Below are 8,592 nucleotides of genomic sequence, written 5' to 3' on the forward strand. Positions count from 1 at the left end.
CACATATTGAAGACTCAGTAGTGATAGGGGATGTCAATTCTCCAAATCCATAGATTCAGCACTGCTGCTGCTGCTAAGTCACTTCAGTCGTGTCCGACTCTGTGCGACCCCATAGACGGCAGCCCACCAGGTTCCCCCGTCCCTGGGATTCTCCAGGCAAGAACACTGGAGTGGGTTACCATTTCCTTCTCCAATGCATGAAAGTGAAAAGTGAAAATGAAGTCGCTCAGTTGTGCCCGACTCCCAGCGACACCATGGACTGCAGCCCACCCGGCTCCTCCGTCCATGGGATTTTCCAGGCAAGAGTACTGGAGTGGGGTGCCATTGCCTTCTCCGAGATTCAGCACAATCTCACTCAAATCGCAGCACTTTTAAGTTGTCAAGCTGATTCTAAAATTTATAAGGAAACATAAAAGTCCTAGAATAGCCAAAGCTATCTTCAAAGAAAGGAGCAAAATTGAATGACTTAACACGACTTCACTTTCACTTTTCACTTTCATGCATTGGAGAAGGAAATGCCAACCCACTCCAGTATTCTTGCCTGGAGAATCCCAGGGACAGAGGAGCCTAGTGGGCTGCCGTCTATGGGGTCGCACAGAGTCAGACACGACTGAAGCGACTTAGCAGCAGCAGTAGCAGCAGCAACATGGCCTGCTTCCCATACTCTATAAAAAGCATGGTAATCAAGACAGATGGTACTGGCATAAGGATTGACAAATAGACCAGTGGTGGAGAATCGAGAGCCTAGAAATAGATCCCACTTATTTGATCATTTGATTTTTACCAAGGCACCAAAATAATGCAATGGGGAGAAAAAGACTTTTCATAAAAAGGTGCCAGAATAACTGGATATCCATATGGAAGAAGATGAATCTTATACCATACACAAAAATAAATTCCAGAGATGGCTCATTACTACCTAGGGTAAACCCAAAATGGAGTGATGGGAGCTAGTTAAGCCTAGAGTTGACTATGATTTCAGTGATATCCAGTTGTGTGTACTATTCAAGTCTCTCTAGAATACAGGAAGACTCCTTCTTAGTAACCACAGAACCAGCCAAATGCTATGGGCTAATGGCCCACCACAGAAAATGCAGATTGGTGAACTGGAGAATATTGTTATGTTCTGTGCACTGCCGCTGCTTAGTCACTTGGCTGTGTCCAATTCTTTGTGATCCTTTGGACTGTAGTCTGTCAGGCCCCTCTATCCATGGAATGGAATTTTCCAGGCAAGAATACTGGACCGGGCTACCATTTCCTACTCCAGGGGATCTTCCCAACTCAGAAATAGAATCCACATCTTCTGTGTCTCCTGCATTACAGGCAGATTCTTTACCTGCTGAGCCATCAGTGAAGGCCTTTATGCTCTGTGATTCCTGTTAAAAAACAAAATTCAGGACTTCTCTAGTGGTCCAGTGGTTAAGAACCTACCTGCCAATGCAGGGGACACAGATTGAATCCCTGCTCCAGGAAGATTCCACGTGCTGTGGGGCACCTAAGACTGTGCAACATAACTACTGAAGCTGGCATGCCTGATAGCCTGTGCTCTGCAATGAGAAGCCACTGCAGTGAGAAGCCTGCACATCACAGCTAAAGAGTAGACCCCACTTACCACAACTAGAGAAAGCCCTAGAAAGTCCTGCAACTAGAGCACAGCAGCAAAGACCCAGTGCAGCCAAATATAAATAAGTTTATTAATAATCAATGTGTGGATCACAACAAACTGTGGAAAGTTCTTAAAGAGATGGGAATACCAGACCACCTGACCTGCCTCCTGAGAAATCTGTATACAGATCAAGAAGCAACAGTTAGAACTGGACGTGGAACAACAGATTGTTTCCAAATCGGGAAAGGAATACATCAAGGCTGTATATTGTCACCTTGCTTATTTAACTTATAAGCAGAATACATCAAGCGAAATGCCAGGCTGGATGAAGCACAAGCTGAAATCAAGATCGTGGGGAAAAATATCAATAACCTCAGATATACAGAAGACACCACACTAATGGCAGAAAGCAAAGAAAAACCAAAGAGCCTCTTGATGAAAGTGAAAGAGGAGAGTGAAAAAGTTGGCTTAACACTCAACACTCAGAAAACTAAGATCATGGCATCTGGTTCCATCACTTCATGGCAAATAGATGGGGAAACAATGGAAACAGTGACAGACTTTATTTTCTTGGGCTTCAAAATCACTGTAGATGGTGACTGCAGCCATGAAATTAAAAGACACTTGCTCCTTGGAAGAAAAGCTGTGATCAACCTAGACAGCATATTCAAAATCATAGACATTACTTTGCCAACAGAGGTCTGTCTAGTCAAGGCTATGGTTTTTCCAGTTGTCACGTATGGATGTGAGAGTTGGACTATAAAGAAAGCTGAGAGCCGAAGAATTGATGCTTATGAACTGTGGTGCCAGAGAAGACTCTTGAGAGCCCCTCGGACTGCAAGGAGATCCAACCAGTCCATCCTAAAGGAGATCAGTCCTGAATATTCATTGGAAGGACGGATGTTGAAGCTGAAACTCCAATACTTTGGCCACATGATGCGAAGAACTGACTCATTGGGAAAGACCCTGATGCTGGGAAAAATTGTAGGTGGGAGGAGAAGGAGATGACAGAGGATGAGATGGTTGGATGGCATCACTGACTTGATGGACATGAGTTTGAGTAAGCTCTGGGAGCTGGTGATGGACAAGGAAGCCTGGCGTGCTGTAGTCCATGGAGCTGCAAAGAGTCGGACATGACTAAGCGACTGAACTGAACTGAACTAGCCCATAATAATCTTCCCTTAAGTTGCTGAATGGAGGAAGGAAGGAAGGAAGAAAGGAATGTTTCCTAATTTGGATGAAGCTTTTTAACTTAATCCCACCTCAATAGATCCCTCTTCCACCACTTTCTGCAAGAATTCATGTCTAAGCAGACCATTTGATCAGGGCCCATACTTATACTTGTTAACCTGATTTAGTAGCTGTGGGGCTATTTGTGGTTATTTGACTGTAGGACTGGCACAAGACCCAAAGGAGCATCATTTGGGCATTCATCTCTGGAGTAGCTGAGGAGTAGCAAAGATCTGACTCTACCTTGGTAAGAGCATTTATCAGTTTACAGACTATGGCTATAGTACAATTTGTCCAGTGTCCGACATCCACTGAATGGAAAAATGAACGAATTCATAAATAATGAGTAGCTAGATGAAAGGCAACACAGCTCAGTTGCAGCAATTAATTTCTTAATTCACCTCTGATATCTCCCCTCTGCTCACTGAGAAAACAGCTGTATTACAGCATTTGTACATAACCTTTATGTTTCTTGGCTTAAAACAAGACCACTTCATTTATTTATTTATCTTTGAAAAATAACTTTATTCTAAAGCAGTGGTTTTCTAACTCTAGTGTGCACATGAATCACACGAAGAACTTTCTAGAATCTGAGGATCTCACCCCTGAAAAGTCTGATTCAGTGGTTCAAAGGTAAAGTCCAGGAATCTGTCATGTTTAAGGAGACCTTCTATATATTCTATTATAGATAGTCTCAGGTCACACTTTGAGAAACACTGGTGAAAAGAAATTAGCTTATGTAGTTGCTGCAATTTCAGTTATTTCTGCCTCAAAAATAGCCCTGTCTTGTTTTCAAGTCCTTTCCACCACAAAACTGTGGCACTGTTGTTGTTAAAATCATTTTCTTCCTGCTAAGTTTTGCTATCAATCAGCCCTGGAAGATAAGCCCCCTAGAAGATAAGTTACTATGGATATTGGTAACTTTGTTGGTAGAATTGTTATTTATTAAACACCTACTACCCAACAGATACCATGTAAAATGTTTTACAAATTTTATTGCTTCTAATTCTTACAACTTTGCAGGGTAGGTGGTATTGCTCTTATTTTACAGATGAGGAAAAATCCTCAGAGAGGTTGTGTAACTTGTCCAAGGTTATGTAACATACCTGATAGACTTGAGATTGAAGTTCAAGTCAAAGCCATAGCTTTTAAAGCATGTTGTTGTTCAGTTGCTCAGTCATGTCCAACTCTTGGCGACCCCATGCAGCACACCAGGCTTCCCTGTTCTTCACCAACTCCCGGGTGTGCTCAAACTCATGTCCATTGAGTTGGTGATGCCATCCAACCATCTCATCCTCTGTCGTACCCTTCTCATGCCTTCTATCTTTCCCAGCATCAGGGTCTTTTCCAGTGAGTCAGCTCTTCGCATCAGGTGGCCAAAGTGTTGGAGGTTCAGTTTCAGCATCAGCCCCTCCAATGAATATTCAGGATTGACTGGTTTGATCTCCTTGCAGCCCAAGGGACTCTCAAGAGTCTTCTCCAACACCACAGTTGAAAAGCATCAATTCTTCAGCACTCAGCCTTCTTTATGGTCCAACTCTCAGAACTATACATGACTATGGAAAAACCATAGCTTTGACTAGACAGAATTTTGTTGGCAAAGTAATGTCTCTGCCTTAATATGCTGTCTAGGTTGATCACAGCTTTTCTTCCAAGGAGCTGCAGTTACTTAAATGCAGTCTTTTAAATGGCTGCAGTCACTGTCCACAGTGATTTTTGGAGCCCAAGAAAATAAAGTCTGTCACTGTTTCCATTGTTTCCCCATCTATTTGCCATGAAGTGATGGGACCGGATGCCATGATCTTAGTTTTTTAAATGTTGAGTTTTAAGGCAGTTTTTTCACTCTCTTCTTTCACTTTTATCAAGAGGCTCTTTAGCTTTTCTTCGCTTTCTGCCATTAGCGTGGTGTCATCTGCATATCTGAGGTTATTAATTTTTCTCCCCACTCATCCAGCCCAGCATTTCGCATGATGTACTCTGCCTATAAGTAAAATAAGCAGGTTGACAATATACAGCCTTGATATACTCTTTTCCCAATTTGGAACCAGTGTGTTGTTCCATGTTGGGTTCTAATTGTTGCTTCTTGACCTGCATACAGGTTTCTCAGGAGGGAGGTAAACATATAACCCCATTATTTTTTAACTTTTAAAGCATATAACTCCCTTATTATTACATGAAATTGTTAATATTAACAATTATTTCTATGAATTCATGCCCTATGCAAAACACCTTAGTCTATTGTGATTTCAGAACACAGGACCTTTAAGGATCATCCATCCATTCATGTACTCATTTAACAATATTAAGCAGGACTTCCCAGGTGGTGCAGTCTAAAGAATCTGCCTGTCAATGTAGAAGATGCAAGAGACTTGGGTTCGATCCCTGAGTTGAGAAGATCCCCCAGAGCAGGAAATGGCAACCCACTTCATTATTCTTGCCTGGAAAATTCCATGGACAGAGGAGCCTGTTGGGCTACAGTCCAGGGATGTGCAAAGAGTTGGACATGACTGGGCACACACACACACACACACATGCAACTACTATGTGCCAGAAAATGTGTCATGCATAAGGGATACAAAGGTGAAGGTCTTTAGCATTATGGAACTTGCATGGATGCAGACATATATATAGGCAATTTTAATACAGAGTAAGTGATCTATAAATTTAATATATTTCTCAATAATAATATTAAAAACATCATTTCTGGAACTGGACAAGTTGACTTGAAAGTTAATTTAGAAAAATAAAATTGTAAAATAAAACCATGAAACTCTAGGAAAAGAAGAGTAGCGAGGGTACGGTGGGCCTATATCATTAAAACAAAGCTATCGGGGCAGCTTGATAAGAACACATGAATAGGTGGATTAATGGAGTGGAATAGAGAATTCAGAAACAGACTCAGATACAAATGGGAATATAGTATATGTGTATATGCATGTATTTCACACCAGTGGAGAAAATATAAGATTATTCTATAGAGATGTTGAGATGAATGTGTAGCCAACCAGAAAGACAATTTAAAAAATTCCAAATGGGTCAAAGACTAAAACATTTAATACAAAACTATAATGATATATAAAGTAAACTTGAGATAAATGAAATGCTGATTGAGGAGGATATAAGGGTGGTGGAAGACTTTTATTGCATTGACTTTTTTTTTTTTGACAGCACCATATGGTATGTGGTATCTTAGTTTCCTCAAAAGGGATAGAACCCATGCCCCTGGAATGGGGCACAGATTCTTAGCCACTGGACCACCAGGGAAGTCTGTATCATGTTGACTTTTATATCTTTTAAAACATATTTACAGGGCCTTCTTGGTGGCTCAGTGGTAAAGACTCTTCCAACCAATGCAGGAGACATGGGTTCGATCCCTGGGCCAAGAAGATCCCACATGCCTTGGAGCAACTAAGCCCATGGGCCACAACTACTCTGCTCTAGAGCCTGGAGTCGCAACTACTGAGCCTATGTGCCACAACTATTGAAGCCCATACACTTTAGAGCCCATGCTCCACAACAAGAGAAGCTATTGTAATGAAAAGTGCACACACCACAATTAGAGAGTAGCCCACACAGCAAACGAAGACCCAGCACAGCCAAAAGTAAGCAAATAAATCTTAAAAAAAAAACTAAACATATTTACAATGCATTACCCGTTAAAAAATGTTTTTGTTAAGAGTATTTGGCTAGAGAAATAAAAGTTTAGCTGTAGCGTAGTGAGTGAGAGGTAGGAAGTCTTGTGAGGCTGGAGGAGTCAGAAGAGCCAAGTCATGAAAGAACTGCGCATTGTGGCTTGTGAGATCTTAGCTCCCCAATCAGGGACTGAACCTAGGCTCTTGGCAGTGAAAGTGGAGTCCTAACTACCAGACCACCAGGGAATTCCCAGGACTTGACATTTTTAAAATGTGGGTTTTATAGTATGAATAACGGGGAGCTGTGAAAATTTTTAAAGCAGTGGGTTGATAAAATCATATGTTTGAGAGAGACATAGCCTGCACCCACATAGATAGCAAGATATCTCTAAATCTTGACATGTCCAGTTGGAAATACCTAATAGCCAGGCTTAAAACCCTGGAGCTTGAAAGGGAGCTATGACTGGAGATAATGAATTTGGGATCATTAACATATTTTAATAGATGGTAACTGAAGCCCTGTGACTAGATGAGATCACAAAAGGAGAACACTGTGAAAAGGCCTAAGACAGAACTTAAGAGGCAGAATGAGGAAGAAAAAAAAACGTTCCCTGAGAAGGATCTAGAGAATGAAAATTTGGACAGTGATGGGAAGAAATTAAGTAAAAAGCATATCAGTAAGGAGAAAGTAATCCTAAATACCAAAGGTTAGAGGTAGTCCAGATGAGGGTGAAATGTGGTTTTCGATTTAAATACAAGGAGGGGCGTATTATTGAAGGTCATGGGGAGAACAGCTGAGTGGAGAGTTCAGGTTAAGCCAAAGTTGAAGCGGAAGCATCTTGCCTCCACAGCGGAGGTAACTTGTTTTAAGTTTGCTAAAGACAGAGAGGAGATTGCAGCAGCTGAGGGAAAGACTTCTTTTTAAAGGATCAACTAAGTATATCTAAAATGATGATAACAAGCCAATACTTAGGGAGTTAGAGAGTGAGAAATTGAGTAATACTTAAACTGTTTGGTGTCGCTTCCAGGGGCTCCAAACAGCTCGTAACCATAGTCCTTTATGTCTCGGCACAGAAAGAATTCAGCCAGAGGCAAACTGATACACAAGAAGTGATTTATTAGAATAGAATGCTTGTGAGGCTTACAAGCAGGAGGGCAAGGTAGTGCTGTGTCCAGGCTACAGTTTTATAAACAAAGGAAAAGTAGGGAAGGGGAGAAGACCTTCTTTGTCTTTCTTCAGTAGACATCATGCTTCTACCATCAGTTCCTACTCCAGGGTGGGCAGGTGAGTTTTCTTGTTTCTATACGATCAAGCTAGGTCCACAAATTATTGTTTTTTACCTGAGCAGAGAGTTGTGACCTAGCGATCATTAGCTTATTCAGCTCACTGGGCAGGATGTGGATCGCATGGCATCATTCATTGGGGGGCATGTCTCCTGCTTCTGTTGCATGGTTTATTGCTAAGCAAGTCTGGTTTCTTCAAGTCGCTCAGTCATCTCTGACTCTTTGCGACCCCCATGAACTATACATTCCATGGAATTCTCCAGGCCAGAATACTGGAGTGGGTAGCCTTTCCCATCTCCAGGGATTCTTCCCAACCCAGGGATCGAACCCAGGTCTCCCGCATTGCAGCTGGGCCACAAGGGAAGCCTGCTTTCTCCAATAATCATTAACTTAGAAGGGTCTCCCATTTTTTTCTACTTAACAATCCCCTAGTGGCATTAACTATTTAATCAACTACTTTATCAATACCAGATGTGAGGGGTGGGATCCCAACTGATGAACCTCCATGCCTTAGATTAGGAGGGATGCCTCTTCCACCATAAACGAAGGGAAAGGAAAGGGAGAAGCTGGCAGATTCTCAAGGTTTGATGCCGGGAAGCTGATGGAATTTCGGTTGGCTGGTTTCTGTTTAACTCTGTAAAATAAGCCTGGGGAAAGGGAGGTGGCTGTGAGCCGAGGTTTGAGGAGAATGCTGATTTGAAAAGCCGTTTTACAAACTCTAGGTGGCCTAGGCTGGTCCACGCTGGGGCTCGGGAGTGAGATCCGGAGGGGAGCTCCCAAGGACGCCACAGTGCACTGCCATGGCAACAGAAACGCCAGGTGAGGCCCAGGCTCGATTAG

The 8,592-nt window shown here is 42.2% G+C and overlaps 1 long non-coding RNA gene across 1 annotated transcript; it reads left to right on the top strand.

Moving 5' to 3' along the window:
* The first annotated feature begins 6,486 nt into the window (after nt 1–6,486).
* On the top strand, nt 6,487–8,572 carry LOC129649056 (uncharacterized). Its single transcript, XR_008712947.1, has 2 exons — nt 6,487–7,753; nt 8,475–8,572. It is a non-coding gene; the product is annotated as an uncharacterized LOC129649056 (long non-coding RNA).
* Nucleotides 8,573–8,592: the final 20 nt, after the last annotated feature.

Source organism: Bubalus kerabau, chromosome 4 (assembly GCF_029407905.1).
Source record: "Bubalus kerabau isolate K-KA32 ecotype Philippines breed swamp buffalo chromosome 4, PCC_UOA_SB_1v2, whole genome shotgun sequence".
NCBI classification, from domain to species: domain Eukaryota; kingdom Metazoa; phylum Chordata; class Mammalia; order Artiodactyla; family Bovidae; genus Bubalus; species Bubalus kerabau.